Raw genomic sequence first — 21,733 nt, 5'->3', positions numbered from 1 at the left:
TGATGACGTGAGCGACAAAAATAGTATCTTCACTGCGCGCGATGAAGATATAAGTTTTTAGTAAAAGGAAAATTCCGAGTATTTCATCAGTATCTATATAATAAAATATAATTATTAAATAAGATTAGGGGCCCATAATAGGCTCCTGATAAAATAAATAAAGGATACTTGTTTTTTATCAATAAAATGATCATTATACGGTTAAGAATATATGAAAGTCATATATTTGAACTGCGGATAAAGACATGAATGAAAGTGATCCTCGCAGTGATGTGCACTACTTAGGCAGTAGTGAAAATAAGGCCTGAAAAAAAAAATTTTTTAGGCCTGTATATTCATCACTTCACGGGTTTATTTAGAACCACCATCATGACCAGCTCCCAGTTGGCTTGTTAGCTCAGTTGGTAGAGCGCTGCACTGGTATCGCAGAGGTCATGGGTTCAAATCCCGTACAGGCCTGAAATTTTTTTTTTTAGGCCTTATTTTCACTACTGCCTAAGTAGTGCACATCACTGCGAGGATCACTTTCATTCATGTCTTTATCCGCAGTTCAAATATATGACTTTCATATATTCTTAACCGTATATTCATCACTTCACGGGTTTATTTAGAACCACCATCATGACCAGCTCCCAGTTGGCTTGTTAGCTCAGTTGGTAGAGCGCTGCACTGGTATCGCAGAGGTCATGGGTTCAAATCCCGTACAGGCCTGAAATTTTTTTTCAGGCCTTATTTTCACTACTGCCTAAGTAGTGCACATCACTGCGAGGATCACTTTCATTCATAAAAAATGATCATTATTATTCACAACAAGTATTCCGAAAGTCTTAAGCACAAATATCATTTTTAAAATCTTTAAAATCATAGAGGCTGGAACATAATCTTCCAAATCGTTTCATCTTTGTGCAGCAAAATATGACAGGCGGAATGTATAACATAATTACGCTAAACTTTCCTAGTGTTACTCTGTTTTAAATGATATGAAGGAGTTCATATTTTTTTGCCATTGAATACGAACCATATTTATATACAATGAATAGCATCCGATCAAAAGTTGTATACAAGTTCTTCCTCTGGCAGCAGCTTTAAAAAAACAATGTGAAAAAAAAATGATTGTTTGATTTTTTTCCTTTTTAACTCGTGAATTGCGCGCATGCGCAAGAGCGAGTTGTAGATACGATGTGGGGAATGGCATTCGCTCGATTGGTCGTTTCCTGTAAACATTTTTTCGATTTTAGGCTTTTGAGTGCATTTGATAGTTTTTGGCGAGCAAAAAACAAACGAAATGGTGACCTTTGTTGCTAAGAATAGTGGTGGGGTGACAAAGAAGCCAATGATAATCTTAAAAGAGTTTTTTTTTTTCGTTTTAGTTTCAACAAGCGGCGCCAGTGACTGGCAGGCATGCAAGGATTCACACTGAAATAACAGAACAACCTCCGTTTTTCATGAAATTGTAATTTACAATCCTTGAACTTGAAAACAATCCGAAGATTCATTGAAAATATCCTTTACTGCGAAGCGCTCGGAGTTTACAGATGTTCAAAAGATTTTTCTGCTACGGCGTGAGATTGAGGACAAAATCGATCATTACGCTTCGTATCGTGTGTTTTTCCTATGTGAAGCAACAAAAGATGCCGGCGACTAACGAAATTACAAGTTAACACGAAAATCAAATAACACCTAAACAAACAATTTTAGCTGCCGATTTTCAGTGAATTTTTAAAGTACAATTTTCTTTTAAGTTTCAAGACAATTTGAAGATTCAAAATACATATTACGTACTAAAATGCGAAAGTTATACACCACAAAATTGATAAATAGGCTTGAAATAAAATTCTATCTTGTTATTGATTCAGTACGTTGCCTAGCGGAGATCCAAAATGACGGTGGCAGTCTTGGCTTAGTTATATCACTCAAAACTCGTTCCCGTTTGTCTCATTTGATAAAGAGGGAATCGTTAACGTTTTCATTAAGACAGTATTGCCTTGATTTTCTAATATTTACAATGATAGACAATAAATTTTACATTTTACCCAACATTTACTTCCAACCTTTTCTTTTGAACCAGAAACAGAAATGATATACGTTTAAAACACATGATATCATCCACTCTCGTCAAAGGCAATAGCATGATCATTTCATTTGTAATGCCTTCTTATCCCAACGCCACTTTGTTTCTTTGCTACATTAGCGAACACTGAACTACTGCTCGTACTCTAGATATGACAATCAACCACAAAATTCCCTCAACCAGATGACATTAAACATAATCCAAAAAATCATGTGTCAATTCACGATTTTGCTCACAGAGCACTTTGATTTGTTATTAGCCACAATGCTACGACACGCTAGAGAATTACAGCTATTTCTTTGTGTGTCCGAGATGATTTATGCTTAACTGTCTGTTTTTTACCTTGATTTTCGATGAAGTGTTTTATTTTCCTTCACCTTTTCTTTTTACTCTCTCTCTACCTAGTAGTTATGAGCCTCTGCTTTTTTTAAATAAATAATCAAATTCTTCGTCTTCTGTTGTGAACCCTGAAACAATACTCTCCAGCCGCTGTAACAAGTCATGTTCTCTCTTACGTAATTTACGGAAGGAAGACTCGACGACATCCTCTCGAAATCTTACTTTCTTTTTTTCTCTACGTTTGCTGCAGTCGTCATTGCTTTCACCTCTCAGAGATTTTAACATGTTGCTTATCTTGTCGAACAATGCTTGTTTTCTTGTACTACATTGCTGTTTATCTATTGTTTCTCTGGATCTTTTCTTCCTCCTAGCTATGATAGCTTGACTTATTAAATCAAAGTTAAGATTGGAACTGTTCGTGGGGTCAAGGCCAACGTTTCCTGATTCTTTGTCCTTCAATTCTACTGATGTTTTGGAGGTTCTCGACTGTTTCAATATATTACTGATTGCATCATAAAATTCTTTTCTTTCTTTTGGGCTCGAGCGACGGTTCTCATTGATAAGTTCATACAGCTCACTTTCGCTCACGTTGTTCTTTGCATACAAAAGAGCATCGTTGATTATGCCGATAAAGAAGTTCATGCACAGAATAGTAAGAGTGAAGAGAATTAAGAAGGTGAATATTTTGGCGTATGTGGTGTTAGCCTCCGCTAATTCATTGATTGGTCTAGCTTTCACTCGACCAAGAGTTAGCTCGAGCTGGAAATAAGCTCCTTTCAGCACCGAAGAGTAGCGCTCACATACAGAGCCAAACATCAAGACACCGAAGTGCAAAAATGCTACAAAGAAAATGGATAAAACAATGATAAACGATGACAAAGATCGCGCGGATATCTTCAACGTTGTGGAGAATAGAGCAACATAGTTGTTGAAGCGAATGATTCGCAACAGCTTGGTGGTGACGATGAAAGTAAGAATTCCAAGTACGGCTTTTTCTACTTCTTGGCAAGTGATAGCTTCTCGGAAACTTAGATTTGCGTAAATGTTTTTATGCAGTTTGCCTATGCTTGAAATGGCTCTATTTCGTCGCATTATGTACATCACCACGGAAATCAGAGAAAAAGTAATTTGGAATATCTCGACCCAATTCCACATTGACTTGAAATATCGAGAACGAAGATTGTACAGTTTGAAAGTTTCTCTTCCAAAATACAGAAAAATGAATAGAATGTACAGAAACAAGCAAATCAAATAAAACTGATGCGAGGGTGTGCCCGTAGAATCAAGTGAAAGAACACGAGTTTGCATGGAGGCTGCTCTCAGTCCAGATGCATCAACTTCATAGAATTATGTAGCAACACCTAAAATATTTACCGACGGATTGAGTGTCGAAAACTCTGCCAGGACAACTCTGGTTTGCCTGTCAAGCCAACCGTTGTTTTGTAAATTTGTTAATAGGCTGAATGCCGTATGGCTATCATAACCGAGGTCTGCTACAAATCCTCCTCCATCATAAAAGGAGAACTGTCCCCACCTAGGTGTAGTGTCGGTTTCTTCGGCATGTTGATATCGCCATGGCTTCGGGCAAAGTTGTAATAACTCGTGATTAATCGTAGCATTGTCGATAGGCCTCCAGCCTGGTTTGTAAAAGGCGGTCTTCTCTTCGTTCTTCGTCGAGTATACCTTGAAACATTCTTGGAACGATGTCTCCATATAGTTTAGGACTTTACATTGCGCTAAAAGTTGGAAAACAAAAGATATCATGATTAGGAAGTTTTTTTTGGTATTCATTTCACTCAGCGATTTGTCACATTTCGAACTTTTTAATAACTATGGACATATCTGTTAAGGAGAATTAAAGTTGTTTTAGAAGCCTTCAAAGTAGCATCTGCCGACGGAGCAAACGAACGCCGCCATTAAAACCCAAATTTAATTCAAGTGCATAAAAAAACGCAGCTACCCTAAACACTCGTCTACATAATTGTTAGAATGGTCAGCAGTCGAGAAAATTGTTACCGATGCATGTTCCATATGTAATCATAAGAATTTCAATAATCTATTGTTTAACTGTACACTGACTTAAGTTTGGATACTGATTGTCTCTCTATCACACTAAATTAAGCATTTATAACTATAAAATGCAAAATGGTGTGTGTGGGTAAATAGCGGTTTCACTAAAATGCAAAAAAGTATTATTCTAAATGGAAAAAAACTTACTCGCTTTCACTCTAAGTTGCCTTACTCGAGCCATTCCGACGAGAAGAGAGTGTTTATTACCAATATAAATTGTTTGCTTATCCTGTTGAGCGTTGTACCATCTGCCGGAAAACACTCCTGGGATGAAAACACGCTGTAACCAGCTCCAGTACATTGTATTGTTTGTCACCTGAATACAAGATCATTGGGTTAGATGAACAAATTAATTAATTAATTAATATTTATATGTATGTATATATATATATAAATATTATGAGAGGAAAAAGGACGTAACTACATTTCCCGACAAGCCTGTTTCGTGAATCGCTTCACTCTTCAGGGGTTTAAAACCCTGAAGAGTGAAGCGATTCACGAAACAGGCTTGTCGGGAAATGTAGTTACGTCCTTTTTCCTCTCATAATATTTATTCTGCTCTGCTTCAACGTATTGAGCACTGTTCCACGCGAAAATCGACTCGCAAACTTCCTATATATATATATATATATATATATATATAACTAACTGCAGACAGTACTGTTTTGGCCTTCTGGGCCTCATCAGTGCAGTGCTGATTCTAGGATGGGGGTAAGACCATATAGCCACCCCAAGTGATCTCACATATGTGGGATCATCTAAGCCATGCCAGAGTGCTCAAACTAGAAAAACTAGTGAGCATGCATAATGCTAGCAGCAATGACTCATCCTAGTGGAGTGCTCAATTTGGACATGAAAGCAAAGCTTTGTATGCCAAAGAGCTATATCTAACTATCTATATATATATATATATATATACGCGATCATCAGACAGATAAATATATATATATAATTTTTATTATTATTATTATTTTTTAAATATAACGGCATGGATAGACCAGCAAAGTTTGAGTCACACAAGCGAGTTAGCATCTATAGGCGTGTTTTAGACCATCATTCTCACATGCGTATTTCCATTGCACCCATCCCCTCAAATATTATGTTTGCATGAGATGGTAGCCACTTTCTGGCACTTCTCCTATGGCAGAATTGAACGCCAATCTCTTCATGGGATTACATTACTATCGCTTGGAATTTCCTTCTAGTCCCAAATTTGGGTCTCACACACTTACATATCTCTTGTACCCTAATTCTAAAGGGATATTCCCATTCAAAATATCCATTTCAAGGGCAGAAAATGCCTTAGTCACTCACTGAACGTCTGTAAAGACGGAAAAAAATTCCAGTTCTTGATGAGGCAGGCAAAGCAAAATTTTCCTTCATGTATTTGATTTTCAACCTCCATGAAAACGAAAAGTTGTAAGATAAATTAAACACGCGAATTTCTGCAACGGAGTTATTATGTATAATCAAATAATGTTTACTTACCTTGCCGAAATTTTTTAGTCCATCTCGGATTGATTTTGTCATCAAGTACCGATGGTCATTTCTGTTTCCATAGCACACTGCCATCAACAAGAAAACAAAGACCAAGTATAAAACCAACTCTGTGAAATAACGTGTCAGGTTCTGTTTCCTAACTCGTCGTCTCCTCATCTCTTCCACCTCTGATAACTGCGGCGCCCAAAAATGTTTCTTATAGTACCCAATTTTAACTTGCTGAGGGCTTTCGCAGGTGTTTACTATTGATCTCTTCGCCTTTATCTTTAGAATGGCCGCCAATGTTAAAGCTGTGAAGAACACCTTTACTGGTTCCTTGATAGTTACGTCCTGCGCGAATGAGATAAGCATCGAAGATAGCCACTGCTCACTGACACTCTTTTTCCAAATTAGACTGTAGAGAATTGAAAACGCAGCCGAGACAGTACAAGAAAAAAACAACAAACACCAAGCGATACCAGAGATCAAGGTACCTTTAAGACAATAATCATTGTTCATCGCAGACTTTTCAGCTCCTTTCTGAAACAGAAACACTATGAAAATGTTTATGGGTGTCACAACAAGCGCACTTTCAATTCCAGTCACCACTTGTCTCCACGACATTTTCAAAGGTCCGACTTGGATAGGCTGTTCATATTTGCCCTCTAAATTATAGAACATCGCGTTAGTTAACATGGCTGTCAAAAGCACTGAGAGGCAACATGAAAGCCGCTGTACTCTTGTAAAGCGGCTTCTTCTTAGCTTGACTGCTACTGAAATCCAAATATGCCACTCCGCAAGGCCTCTTCGCCAACGTCTTGCAACTTCATTGCCAAAATCCAGATGATTTGAGGATTTGTCGATTATTCGCTCGATGCGCCCATCTCCGCGCTCTAGAGCAAACCACTGGCTGGTCATGAATTTCCACGACTGCTGGGATTGTACATCCCGAATCAGAATTTCCTCTAAGTACCAAGAGGGATTATCTCCAAAATTATCATGCCCAATCTGCACTCCTTGGATCGAACCAAGTGATTTGTTAACGTAAAGTACAAAAACATCTGAATTACCTCGAGAGAACAACGTATTAATTGCATCAGGCTCTTCTTGACTAAGCTGAAGAACACCACTTTTTCTATCAGAACCGTAAATCTCCAAAGCAACATGAGCAGTCGTGCCTGAGTTTTTCCAAGCTCCTGTAGTGATCTCTATAACATATTCATAGGTGCTGCTTGAAGATGATGGAAGTTGGATGGGTAATTCCCTCTAGAAAAACATGATAATGCATAAATCATTTACACGGCTAGCTGATTTATATTCTTAATTCGCTTTCTGGTCACAGTCCGAAAAAAATAAAATAACATAAAGAAAGAAATGGTCAACCCTGAAAGTGGTTTAATTTAACGGACTACCATTTCAATTTTAAACTTAAATATCTTTTAAGATATGTTTAACGAGTTCGTTGGGAATCAACATATTCGTACATTATCTAGGTAACAGATTATGAGAATATTCAAACTGATCAGGTAGAAGTTGTTATGTTGATCTATTAGCAAATTATCATGACTTATTTACAAAAAATTGTATAGCAACCGGAGGGAGAATTAACAATCAGATTAAGAGAGCGAAAGGGTTATACTGCAGAGCATGCTCCGCTAAAACAACGGTCCTAAACAAAAAATCTGGTTCGACACTTACATTTTTCGCGTCTTCCATATCGAATTTCCTTACGATAACAAGAACAGCCACATAACACAGTAAAACCACCGAAATAGCCACGATTACAGCAATATTTCCAGTTTCTGATAATCGCTGGAACTCGACTAGAACCTTGTCCAAGTCAATATGATTCGGTTCAACTAAGAGACTTCCCCCAAATGATGTCAAGTGGCTACAGCTACAGTTTAAAAATCCATCTGATTCTGCTAAAACCTAAAATTATAAAATACAAGGAAGATTAACATTTTGGCTGTCACCATTAATCACACTGTATCTTTTCTGCTTTAAGGTGCTGCCAAGCCCCGGCAGGTTAACAAATTGATTCGACTTTTGACTGAAAATGTTCTCTGATCAAAGATTAGCCTGAATTCAATAATAAGCTTAATGAGTAAAGATTATTACAGTACAACAACACTTTTGCAAACAATACTCAGGAAAGCTCAAATTATGTGAATTTTGTTGAATGAAATGCCAAATTATAGAAAAAAGATTGTGCTGAAAATCGTCATTTAATTTTTCGCTTACTCGACAGCCAGATGATATCCACTTGTCAAATTTTTCTGACCAGTAAACGCAACTACCTAAGGCCACCTTCAGAGTGTAGTTCTGGTCTGTTGTGGAATCATAAACTGGTATTACAGGGACATTTTCACTCTGGGGTGAGGTGGGTGGTGGATCTTTGACTTCGATGCAGGAGCGCTTCCTTCGCCCTCCACCAAAACAAGACCTTTTCTCCCTTTTGTTAGATAAGTTCACTGTGGCATTATAATTTTTGAAGCCGAGAAAGTATTTCCCAGGACGCTCAGCCAGAACTTGTATCGGTGCATGTGGATTCAAGGAGCAGACCGTTTGCCCTTCACTTTTGTCATGTGCGCTTATCATCCAAACACACTTTCTGTCATGAGAGATGGTAGCATTGAGGTCGTAGTCTTGAGTTGTCGGTCGCTGACCAAAACGCATATAGACAAACAGATGTACGGTTGGATCTTGAGGTTTGATTTCCAGCATCAGCATGGTGTTTTCATACTTGACTTTTATCTCGTGGAAACGTAGAACATCGTTCCTTGTGAAATACCATGACTTTTCTGAAGCAGAGATTTTCTGAAGTTTTAAAGGCGTAACGATAACAATGTCTTCCGTGAGATTTGATACTTTAATAAACTTGCTGTCGTTGTTTTTCAACTGCAGGGTTACAACATCCGAGCCAACTCGCTCCTTTGTGGCGTCCCAAGTGTAAGGGTTGAAAGAAAATGAGAGCATCTAAAAGAAGAAAAGTAAAAATATTGCTTGTTTGTTCTTGTGCACTGTTATAGTTGAACACGTAAACAAGATACTCCATCTTATTATTAATTACAAGTTATCATAAGTTGAGGGCAAAATAAGACTGAAAATTTATTTGAAAAACAACGAATCATAAATAACATTCATGTGGTCACCTATTACTAAGTATTTTCATAGCCAGTTTCACGAGACCGGAATAAAAAAACGACGACAGAGGGTTGAGGGAGATCTGATCCTGTTATCAACTCGGTTTTAAGGTTTAGTTCAGGCGATCTTAAGAAAATCAAGCTTGATTTGATTCTTTTACATTGAAATATGCCTGTACCCTACCTGAACATCTACAAAACTTGTTTTGTTTACTCCAGAGAGTAACAATTGGCTCTTAGAAGGTAAGATAAACCGGCCTTTTCCTGCTTTTATTTCCAGTCCTGAAAGTCTTTGGACGCTAAATCTTCCGAGTGTCATAGAAAGTTGTCCTACTGTAAATGGCATCGTTCTTTCATCCTTTACTGTCAAGGCTAACAATTAGTCTGCAACTTTCTCGAGGGTCTCCATTGAAGTCTTCACCAATAGTTTACCCTATACAAATTGCATAAATGGAAGAATGTGGGCATATTGTGGATTTTTGCAAGCTTAAAACAAATAAACAAACCAAGGTCCAAAATCTGAATGAAGAAGGGAGTAACGGTTAAGTTAACAGCAATTTGCAATGGACCATTCACAAATGAATAAAGTCTAATGATTATGCTTGCATGCATAAATACGTTTTCAAAAGTCTATTTAATTCGTAGACTTTTCGACATCACCTAAATGAACATTACAATACCTGTTGTTGAAAACTTGACTTGGAGTCTTCTGATGCAGTCACTGCTGTTGCCCTCAACACGGTATTTAGACATGAAGCCAAGTTTTCTGCTGATTGCTTTGTCAGCGGTATGTCTGCCACGTCTTGTCTCTGGGCAAAAGACCATAGCCGTGACGTCATTGAACTAAGAGCAGATAAGGAGAAATTCTGTGGAATGCAAATAAATATAAACGGAAGCTAAAAGAATATCAGCTATCAGATTCCTTTCTAGTGATCTTTTTAGAGATAATTTATGGCGAATTAGTTAAAGTAAATACAAAATTATATATTGGTTCATTTGATAACACAACAGTTGCTTGCTGTTCATGCTTGTTCGTTTCCGTTTTCTTCGTCTTTGCTGTTCTTGTTATTGTTGTTGCTTCTTGAGCCTTTCTGGCTAAATAGTGTCATGGTATAAAAACTTGACGCAACAACCAATGCTAGGCCAGCCCCAATCAACTTACCAGAGACTGGTGGGGCACTTTCTCTAGAACATGAAGAGCAGAACCGATAACTGATGACTTTTGCAGCAGGTCGGAGACAGTTTTCACTTCCAAGGGCGAAATGGTTTCAAGGATGTAATTTATAACCTTAAAAAACGATACACATATCAACTTAATGTTATTTAAACCGGTTAAGAATTAGGTAAAGAGACTGTATTTCGCATATGAGGCTTGTTCCAAAGATAATACATCTAAAGGCATATTTAGACTCAACGCTTCAGATTTCCCAATAACATTGCTGGTTAAAACTCATCAAAATGATAAATTTGCACGCGCATGATTGATTCGCATGCATCAAAACACCGAAAATGTCCAATGTGAAATAAAGAAATGTCTGGTGATTTCCGCCCATGAAATAAACTTTGAAGCCTCATTTTCAAGACGTTGCAAGTCTTCGTTTGAGATTTAATTCAAGGCTCCTGAGCATTCGTTACTCGTCACAACGGAAAACGGAATTGTTTGCTCACACAATCAACCCGCGAGAATAATGGAAAGTGAACATCCAAGGTGGTAGCCACAACTCTCGCGCTGCAAAAATATCAGATATTTAACGCACAAGCATACATTTTTCTCAAAAATATGTTCATATATTTAATGTCTTATATTTGTCTGATCTTCGAAAGTTGATTTATTATTATTATTATTATTAATATTATTATTATGTTTTTTAATACAAATTCTTTATTCCTTCTTTTGGCGTGTTTAGCTCTCGGTAAACTCTTTGCTTTTCGGGTACGATCATAATGAACTAGTTTTGTTTCACTTTTTAAGGAACAGGTTGGGTTTTAAAAGTACCTTGTATCTCTCCTGCAAATCCCCTGAGGTTTTTTGTGAAACTGATAGCATGAAAGAGTTTGCTATTAGCGCCGCTTCTTTCAGGTTTCTGAGCTCGATGAATTTCTGAAATATACTTTTCTTTGCCATTAGAAGGCTTGTGTTCTGAGATGGCTTCATCTGCAAAAGACGAAGGCAGGTATCTATAACTGTAACTAATCTATTACTGATAGGGACCAAAAGAAATTGAAATATTCTCACACCCTTTCATGCTAGACATTTAATTAATGGTTAGCGACTTACCTGAACTGTCAAAGAAATTGGGGAAGTAGAAATTCCAAAATTGTCAGTCACTGTAGCGATAACTTTGACAGTAAAATTATCTGTATTGTTGCCAGGCGGTATCCAAGAGGTACTTATGGTTTTGTTAACGCCACGATATAGCACATTGTACAAACTGTCCTTTAGCCTGTATTGAAACAGGTAAGAAAGAGGGGTGTTGTCACTTTCCCAGTTGCTACAGGTCAGACTGAAATCAGTCTTCAGTGAGATGCCGCTTGACGGAGTGATCGAGCAGTTCCCTCCTGTAGGGGGTCTTGCTGTAGAAAAATCGTAAGCATTCATTCCCCTTAAACCGTCCGTAATTGTTATGAATAGTGCCAGGCGGTACTTATTTCCACCAGTAAGGGAACCTCCTTTGATAACAATGTCACTTGAATTCAGTGGTGTACTTGTGATAAGACGTAAATCATGTTTCCTCTGCCAAGTAAAGGAGGTGTTTCGCTTGAACTTCCGGTAAAGCCTCCACTCATAGGATGATATTTTAGAGCACTGTAATCCGCGACATTGTGATTTGATACTAAGTTTGACCAAGGGACTCACTTTAGGTTGACAGTTAAAGAAACATCTAAAATGAAGCAAAAAGATTGGACGAACACTCAGTGAAGAAGGGGTTTTGAACTTCCGTTGTCTGATGAGATCATGTAATTAAAAAGAACAGCTGCAGCAGTGGCTGCAATTTAACATTGATATGAACAACTGCTAATGAAGTGGCTGCAACAACAGTAATAACCAAAACGTCAATGCAAACAATAACATTATGGTTGACAGCGAAAACAATGTATATAGAAAAACGCAAGCAGAAACAACGAAAAATAACAAACCCAGAAACAAAACAGGTAGAATTGGGCGACAGAAGTGACAGTTGCGAAAATAAAGGCAATAGCAGGGTCAAGAGCAAATATAGGTATTAACAACGGCAGCGAAAACAACTGTAAAAACAAACCAAACAGACTAAATAACAATAGAGACAAAGTAGATCCTAACCTTTGATATATTTCTGGGGGGTCTCCTTCTATCAAATGGATAACTTGATAAACGGTGGAAATACGACTGTCCTTGGTCAATACCAGTTTAACTATGTAGGTCTGATTAACAGACAGAGCTTCGGTGTTTAAGGAAACTAGTTCGCCAGATGCATTTCTATTGTAATGAATGGCTGACTCGTTTACTGCCATGAAGAAATCTTTATCCGCCTTCGCCTCCGCTTGTTTACTGGAGTGATTTCTTGCGACTTTGCCATAATGCCAGGTGAATTTCATTCCTGATCGGTTGCCATGTGCAACTTCCGGGTCATATGACAATGATGCATTTAATGTGTTGTTTTTGTGGAGTCCTCTTGAGACTTCTGCGCCGCCAGAAATGACCGCCACAAGGTCAAGTTTTCTTTTCCCAGACGTCTCACCTAAATAATGATAAAAAAATACAAATAATAATAATAATAATAATGATAATAATAATAATGATTTTTTTAAAAAAAATTAGCAATAAAGCGATTTTCTCTGTTAGTATTGGTTTAACCCTGTTGACAATTGTTTTGTTACATCGTTGACACTGAAGAGCTTTGACCAATGCTTTTGACCAAATCCACAATACATGAAAAAAATGTAGTTTTTAGGAGCCAATTTAAGCTGTTTTATCATTACATCCAATTCCTGACACTCAGGAATTATTCTCAGGAGGGAAGAGGGAAGAAAAAGGGGCGAAGGGGGGGAGGGAAAGGGGTGAGCGGGGGAGGGAAAGGAGGGAGGGGGAGAGAAAGAGGGGGAAATGTGACGAGGGAAAGGGGGAACTGACAGGGTCTGCAACCTAGGAACGATATCCTCACGACTTGATAAGCGATCAACACGCATGCTAGTCATGTCTTCCGATGACATGTAAGATTCATTAACGGTTGAAATGATATTTATTTAGCGCCACTGTTAACTTTGGTCGTGGAAAATGAGCCAAAATTGAAAGAAACGAAGGCAAACGAGTTCGGTCTAGGCAGCGAAAGTTAAGACTGTTTACTCCACTGATTTTACTTTAACGTGTCAAAATCTTTATGTGCTGTCATACACCTGCACAATTTCTTGCAATTTCCAGTACAGAAAATATTTAAATAGATCTGTGATAACTAATACCAGGAGATCCAAATAAATTTAAAAACAATATGACACTTCACATCATTTCACTGCACGGGAAGATATGAACTCAATAAATTGACCTCGCTCCCAATGTGTGGCTTCATAGCTCAGTTGGTAGAGCATCGCACCGGTATCGCGGAGGTCACGGGTTCGAATCCCGTTGAAGCCCTGATTTTTTTCAGGCTTCTTCTTTCCAATTGCTTAAATTGGAAAATTTACTGCGATGATCACATTTCACTTTCATCTACAACCGCAGTACAAATATGAATTATTTCATATAAACTTCACAATATGACATTTGGTTGAAAAATTAGAATTTAGCGTGGACTGGAAAAACAAGATTATAAAAAGAAAAAGAAGTATACTCATACAGGTCACTTTATCGAAAAATATAAGCAAAAGATTCGCTGCATTTGACCCTTTAACTCCCAGAAGTGGTTAACATGTATTTTCTCCCTATAATATCCATACATTATCTGACAAACAGGTAATGAGAATACTCAAACTTATCAGATAGAAGTTGTAATCTTGATCTAACATCAAATCCTCACAACTAACTTACAAAGAAATGTGGGAGCTAAAGGGTTGGCAGCTTTTCACAACACCTTTATGTACCCGTACTCATGCATGTAGAGCTTCAATGTTGACATTAACTTGTTCTCATGCAGATTTCCTTTAAACCTGTAGTTTAAGCCTTATTTCAGGACTTCAAAATTTTGATGCAGAGTTCGAAAGGAGAGTGAAAAATAAATTTCAAATTTCCACTTATTCAGTTTAGGTTATTAAAGTAAAACTGAGTCAAACGTTCCTGCGACAACTTTATCAAAACTTATGTACAACTACTGGTAATTTATGAGTGTTAGCCTACCTGGAACGATAACCTTCACATACAGTTTACGCATTAAACCTTAAACCATAATAAATTTGACTCACATTTAATTTCTCCCTATAATATCAGCCCTGAGTCACACATTAAGGTCATGAGAATAAAGGAAATGATCATCAACTTAAGAGGCTTTTGATTGTTAAACAAAGTTCTCCTCGAGTTAGCAACTTCGGAAACGTGTAGAGAACAGTATGGTGAATATGCATGCATTGACTATTCATCAATTATTTAGAGGGCGGGGATGAAGTCAACTATATGAGGGCAAACTATCGAACAAATAATGAGGTTATCATCTCATCACTGCCTCATTCATCGTGAACAAGGCAATGTTAATGACTGTTACTTGTGCATATATCCAGAGGAATATTAAAGTATGAGATGGTTTGCACAACTCTCTCAATTCATCTTTTAAACCTATCAAGCTATAGCTCTCATATACTTGCCTTCTGCACTAAGTGTATGTCAATTAATTCAATCTCCATGCGTCAAAATACGAAAAAGGTACTCATCCCTTTTACACCCTAATATCAGTGTCTATATTCTCAATACTGTTCTCTGTACATTTGCTAACGTTCCTTATAGGAGAATTTGTTAAGTAATCAAGAGTTTCTTCAGTTTTGGGTCATTTTCTTTCTCATATTGACCTTTAGAACAAGTCTCTGTAAGAATCAAACAACTTGGGAAATGAAAACTTTCAACCCCCTTCAAATTTTGCATACAGTTGGGCACTCAGGGGGATGCACAAAAATTCCCTTTTTAAAGGTTGCAGCACTCTTGTTGCCATAGTAACAACAGCTGCTTGTTCGACGTCTGAGGCCTCATTTTCATAGGAAAAACGTCGCAAAAAAGAGTGAAATGTTTATTTCTCTACCTCAAGCTAACTACAACATTACAAATTGGCACTTCTGTCATACATAGTGACATCATTCGTCTTCACGTTGATACATTTAATTTTCCCTGGGAGTGAATGTGAGCATACCAATAGATTACTCATCTCGGTACAGTTTCTGTCATTTTTGTTGTCGGGTAAAACAGGGAAAACGTTTATCTGAATTTCTCCAAAAGTGCACCGATTCTGGAACTGAAACTACCCACCTTGCTGGTCATAATATTCTAGTTTTTAAATATGTACAAATCTCATGACTTCAAATGGGAGGATGCCCATTAATTTCAGTCCTAATTAAAGGAGGATCCCTGGTTTTCCAGATTCCCTTCTTTTTAGACTCACTTATCTTGTGACCAATTGCTTAACATATCAAATTTTTCTTTGTGGATCAGCATTTGCAAAAACACCATGCACTACTGAAATATTGAGCCTGAGTAGTTATTGCCATGGAAATTACATGTTACAATGTGGTAAATACCGGTACTACAAAATGAAATAATTGCACAATTCTTAAACAAAGGAAGAAAGGTTACTGACTTTCCTGTGAAAACTTTTGAAGAAGTAAGTCATGCAGTTACAATTGTGATTGGTATAAAGTTAGAAGTTTGAAAGCTGAAAATATACATTACAATCATCAAATCTTATGCATTTTAGCAAAAACTGGGTCAATAGCTTCAGAGCTTCTCCCATACGTTCATGTTTGCAGGAAATCATTAAATTTTGTCTCGAGGGAGAGGAAGAAGGGGCTTGCCACTGTACATATAGTAGTTGTGCCAAGCACAAATACATCTTTTCAGTTATCTCTGTGCACGTCATATGAAAGGTACATTCCTGTATAGAGACTGATATTTCAATTTCCTCTGTGAGCAAACTGTTATGATCAGTTACAATTAAGCTCAAGTTATTTTAAAAAGTCATTTTTGTTAAAGTACATTTCACTCCTTTTTAGGACCATCTTATACAAATACTGAACTTAATGAAAATTTATTACTTTTTTACAACCTGCTTCCTTCAACAAATGGCCTTAATCAGTTCCCCACCCATGCTAAAAGTAGCACTTTGTGCGATCGGTCATACGATAACACACCAAACGACATTTTCTGGGCTTGAAGGGTTACTAGTAAATTTCGTAGGTATGGGCCACTCTGCGGGTGCTGCTAGCTTAATGCCATGACATTTAGGTGCTACAACTGAGTATATAGTATAAAGTAAATGTAATATAGTAATATAATGATAATTTAATAAAGTAATATAGTGATATAGTAATAAAGTAACATAGTAATAAAGTAGTATAGTGGTATAGTAATAAAGTAATATAGTAAAAAGTCATATAGTACATAACAAATGCCATATAGTAACATAGTAAAATAGTAAAATAATAATATAGTAATAACGTAATAAAGTAATAATAATGGAGTAATAAAGTAATATAGTGAAATAGGGACGTATTAATAAAGTGATGAAGTAATATAGTAAATAGTAATATAATAATGCAATAATGTAATATAGCATATAGTAAGAAAATAATATAATAAAATAGTAATTTGGTGATATAGCAATATTGTAATATAGTAATATAGTATATAGTATCGCACTCTGCCAGTGTTAAGACATATGTTGTTACTGATTGCTATTAATACTTACTATGAGATGTTATCATTGGAGCTGTGGTTGAAATTTGCATCTGCGATGGCGATGACAATAGCGATGGCGATGATAATAGCGATGGAGATGATATTGGCGATGGTGATGACATTGGCGATGACAATGCCAATAGCGATGGCGACGACAGTAGGGATGGTGATGACAATAGCGATGACAATGACATTAGCGATGGCAATGACAATAGCGATGGCGAGGACAATAGGGATGCCGATGGCAATGCTGATGCTGATGACGGCGATGCTGAAGGTGGATGAGAATGGGAAATCTTCTTTTAGATCGATGTGTTAATTGAGCTCTCTCACTGTTTTATGGCTTTCCTCTTTGCAAATGTTTGCATATTTTTTAAAATATTGGGTAGCGAATGGTAGGAGACGCAAACAACGTAAAGGTTCGAAATTTCAAGCTTATCGTCATTATTCTTAGATGAAACGGATATTTTGTAATAAGTCGACGTTAGGGAGGATCCTTTTGGTTTCCTTTCAGCGCAGGTTTCACCAAATGTGTTATAATACCATAATGTCACGAAGTACTTAACCTTATGTTAATCTTTTTGGCGAGCAGGATATCAATTAAATTTCAACTCAGTATTGACTATTTTTTCAACAAGAAATATATCTACTCTCTCTGGTGACATACCGCAACTAAGGTAACCCTTACTATTCTCGCCTATGAGTGGTGCTTGTTGGGTTGATCGAAATGTCCGCAATATTCGAATTAAGTGCAGGATCGTCGTTTTATTGTGTTCACTACACATTTTGCATTGCATGGAAATCAGCCCCTAAAACTTTACAGTTCAAACGGTCAGATACTTAAGCGGAATACAATAAGCATAAAATTGATTCCCCCATGCGAAGAACAAATAAGCCTGCAAGTCTTTTGCATCTGTTTTATAAAGCGATAATTGGCATGTATCTTAACTAACATGAGTCACTAGCTCTTCGCAAAAGAGAATTCACATTATCACGCGTTATTATCTAACAAAGCAATCGAGCCGATGATTATTTGCAGTTGGCATTCACCACCATTTTGTTCAATCGAAAGGATAAATAACTCGCATGAAAGTAAGCGATAATTGAAAGTTTCGTAATTGTTGTTATTCGTAATAGTTATAGTAACAGAACCATCCACAACTTACCTCTGCTACAAGGTAAAAAGTTGGACATGTATAACGTGAAAACGTTCATCGAGATTGTTTCAAACACATTTATAAAATAGCTAGAAAATTTGTCTGATCAAATTCAATTGCATGAGCGTGCTTCATAATCCTATTCTGCACGCTCATGACGTCAGCAAACAAATCCCTCGAGAAAAAAAAATTAAAAATGTTATAAAACAATTGGTTTATACGTCAGCTGTGCGTTCATCGAGATATGAAGTAGGCGGAAAGTTTGGAGAGCACGAAAGATGTGTAAGAGTTGCTCGAGGCGTAGCCGAGAGCGACTCTAGCTTCTTGAGTCAAGAAGCTTCTTCTTCCTCAAGAAGCTAGAGTTGCTCTCGGCTACGCCTCGAGTAACTCTTACGCATCTTTCGTGCCCTTCAAACTTTCCGCCTACTTCATATCTCGATGAACGCACGCTAAAGTATGAACCAATTGTTAAATTTTATTCATGCAAATGTAAGTGTAAACTTGATCCCTACTCACAGAGGGTTTATATAAATTCTTTCACAAACGTTGGCATAGAGTGCTTTTATTACGCCCAAGCGCTTCTGGTGCCTTTTAGTTTACTTAAAGTAATAATAATAATAATAATAATAATAAGAAGAAGAAGAAGAAGAATAATAAGAATAAAAAGCCAAAACAAAGATTTAAAAAAATTATTTAAAAAAAAACTTACCCTTGGAGATCTCACAAATAAAAACGTGCCGGATTTTCCAATTTTTACCATTAACATTAGCAAACACGCCCCGTTCGCCATTACTGGACCGTACTTTGTTTATGAAAGCTGCGTTGTGTACACCTCTTGGCTCCCCTTGTCCCCATTTGTAAATAGTCAGCGGTCTTCCATTCACCCAAGTCCAATTCCCGGCCTTTTTTGTTAAACCAACACTCCACATATTTTTATAGTCCGTAGTATTTCGCCTTTGAATCTCGTCATTAATAAAATTCCATTTTTCTTCGGTTTCAATAGAAACTAGGTCCCCTCCTTGGCTTTGGCATACGAATCTGTTCCAGAGCCAGTACCATCCAATCACCGAAAATATGTGCCAAGAGTTCTTAAAAGTTATGTTGGGACATTCTGCAAAATTATAAAAACGGAAACAAAAATACTATTTATCATAATGACGATGAGCAGAGTGATAATAATGATGATGATGATAACATAAAAAGTCTATAATAACAATCACAATAAAGGAGAAAAATAAATGAGAGAGAAAATGTGACTTTTTTCCTTCTCTATTTCATTCCTTTTTTTAACATCTGCAGTTTATGTTTGATCATTGTCAATTAAATCAATCTTCACAACGGCGTCCGCCATCTCTTACTTGCTTTTTCTGAATTAGTTAACTTCACTTGAGCTAAGATTATCCGTTAGTTCATGTAATTTTGGTAGTCAGTAAAATTTTTAATATTAATTAGTTTCTCGTTGAGCCGACACCTCCCTCAGCCCGCCCCCTATTCTTCCTCCCCCACCTGAACAGACCTAAAAAACGTAAAATTGAAAGTGAATGTAAGTTCTCATATATGTGCAACTGGAGATACCCAGTAAACCGTATACAGTTGTTACGGGAAAGGTTGTCGGTAAAAAGAGCAAAAAATTTAAAGTGCACGCCACAGTCTCAAAAGATTATCTGGATAACGGTAATCAATAAGGACATAAATAGTAAAGATAGATGAATTAGGGGTAGCATCTTCTCTTTTTCGTTTTTCATGCAATTTAGAATTCAAAGTTAGTCTTGTAAATGAAATAGGTTTATCAAACCTGTGATACCTCGTCCGTAAAGTGACATTTTGGTGGATTTCTCCGAAATCTTGAAGTCGTTAAACCATGACCTAAAAGCTACCTGCAATACCTCTCAAGGTTATCGCTTGCAATTCTGACATGCTTTTTCACGAAAACTTTTTTCGAAAGCACTGTATTTATTGTTTGTTTTTCTCAGAGGGCACGGTAAAAATCCTGCAATCTGATTTGTTCTCACTACGCGGTGACGCTTACGCGAGTCGCCGACTACATCCCTAGCTTCGTTGCCACTTTTTAAAAATACATTTCGTTTTGCTGGCTGAATTCTTTCAAACAATTTGTTCATTGTAAAACGGTGAGCGAAGTCTTCAGTTCTATACTTCAATTAAGCCTTCGGTAAGTCTTTGCAAGTCTGCTCAATTTGGACATTTGAACCGTAAATGCCACCAAAGAAAAAGAAGGAATTAAACGAGAAAAGTTGCACTAAAATTCCCCTTTTGATGAGGGACCAGATTCACACACGCTCTTGACAGTCACTGAACTAAGTTTGTATGCCAAACCAGCGCCGTTATTGTTGTTGTTTTTTCTTTTAAAAACGTACATGCGAATTTTTTTCTTACGCGGTTTCTAATTGACAGGTGTCAAATAGACTGTGACAGATACTTAAATATAAAAAGAATGTTTCAAAATCTTTTTTAGAAGGCTTTTAAATTACCTTGTCTAGTACAAATAAAAATATTTCGATGAAGCCTCTCTTAAATTTGCATCACTTCAGTCTGTTTCGATTATCATTTACTCGCTCAAAAATTGTTCAGTCAGTGGTTGACGGAAGATCTTACCGTAACAACAGCCCAAAATTATTAGGGCTCCTTGGAAAATATTCTCAGAAAAAAAGAAAAGAAATTTATTCACTAGCATAGGTCGGTATGTGCACTCTGTCTAAAGTATCTTGAGCACAGTTTTACCAAATGCGGACCTCCCCGCCGGTGAATAACATATTTATCGCTGACTCGAACAAGAAACACGCACGCAAACACACGCAAAAAATATAAAAAAAAAAAAGAAATTAAAAAACTTCTGTGTTATGTGTAAAAGAGCATGCATATACTCACTGACCTCAGTGGACACACCTTGTAACTTGAGGTAAGGGAAAATTCCGTTCGCTAGATTATCCCAATATCAGCGCGCTCGACAAAAATTGTGAAATGTACAATTTCGATCGCTGTTCTTCCGGCAGCAGACGATACAAAAAAGGATAATTCTGGAGTGATCATTTTTGTTTTGAAATATGTATCCCGGAAATTTTCATGGGAATTGTGTTCAACTACCAATGCGCGCTTAAAAGTTCATTCGTCGCTCACACGTACAAGTTAGGTGAGCTGAGCATATTATGTGAACAATATTTTCACTTTTAAGAAGGAAAAGCAATTTTCATGACATAAGTGCAAGACTCTAACGTGATCTTACCTCCAGGCATCTCGCAAATGTAGGCATTTCTATCAAATCCAGAGAAACCGTTGAAGAGGCCTCCATTCTTGGATATTTCCGCGTAGATGTCGTTCCCATCTGGCTCAGAGTCTCGCCATTTCGAAATATTCAGTTGTTCTCCACTCTCCCAGGTCCAAACCCCGTCTCTCTTCCGTAAACCAATGTGCCACGCACTAGTATTCCAAGTACCACGTTTTTGAATATCATGATTGATAAACTGCCATTCTTCTTCAGTTTCGATGGAAACTAAGTAAGCTCCCTGGGGGAGGCAGACAGCGCTGTTCCAAGACCAATCTACTCCCCTTAACGAAAATATGTAAGAGGAGTTTTTGAAACAGGTTGCTTGGCTTTCTATGAGAAAAA

At 37.2% G+C, this 21,733-nt stretch overlaps 1 long non-coding RNA gene and 1 pseudogene across 1 annotated transcript in view; one reads left to right on the top strand and one right to left on the bottom strand.

The window, feature by feature from the left end:
* LOC149051868 (uncharacterized) overlaps window positions 1-21,733 on the top strand; it is a 55,923-nt gene that overhangs the window by 20,771 nt on the left and 13,419 nt on the right. The window lies entirely within an intron of this gene.
* Window positions 2,156-13,281, bottom strand: LOC149051871 (polycystin-1-like protein 2; annotated as a pseudogene).

Source organism: Pocillopora damicornis, chromosome 1 (genome assembly GCF_964200805.1).
Source record: "Pocillopora damicornis chromosome 1, jaPocDami1.2, whole genome shotgun sequence".
Taxonomy (NCBI): Eukaryota; Metazoa; Cnidaria; class Anthozoa; order Scleractinia; family Pocilloporidae; genus Pocillopora; species Pocillopora damicornis.
This window is presented reverse-complemented; position numbering and strand designations above follow the sequence as displayed.